The sequence below is a fragment of the Sinocyclocheilus anshuiensis genome, unplaced genomic scaffold (assembly GCF_001515605.1).
Source record: "Sinocyclocheilus anshuiensis isolate Anshui unplaced genomic scaffold, SAMN03320099.WGS_v1.1 scaffold464, whole genome shotgun sequence".
NCBI classification, from domain to species: domain Eukaryota; kingdom Metazoa; phylum Chordata; class Actinopteri; order Cypriniformes; family Cyprinidae; genus Sinocyclocheilus; species Sinocyclocheilus anshuiensis.
In genome coordinates, this window is record NW_015555731.1 from 703877 (window position 1) to 704378 (window position 502).

Here is a 502-nt window from a genome sequence, read left to right on the forward strand (position 1 = left end):
CCATGTACTGGACTTAAATGGTTGAAGGTATTTGCTGTTTTAGTGCAGCTTCAAAAGGCTCTACACAATCCCAGCAGAGGAATAAGGGTCTTATCTAGCGAAACAATCGGTCATTTTCAAAAAAAATAAAAAGTATATATTTTTAAACCACAAATGCTCATCTTGCACTAGCTTTGCGATGGGCATGCGTGACTTCACACGTTACGTCATCACATTGGAAAGGTCACACACGTTTAGTTCTTCGTCTGTGTACTTCGGTTCAAAAAGGTAGAGCAGGGCGGAAAAATCCATCTCATTTTCTCCTCCAACTTCAAAATCGTCCGACATCAGTTTTACCTTTTATTTTTGTAAAGGGAGTTTTACTTTCTTTGCACATTCGCTTTGTAAACACTGGGTCAGTACTTCCTCTCATGTCACATGCGACCTTACCAACGTGATTACATAATGCGTGAAGTCGGCCTGGTGCAAGACCAGCATTTGTGGTAAAAAAAAAAAAAAAAAT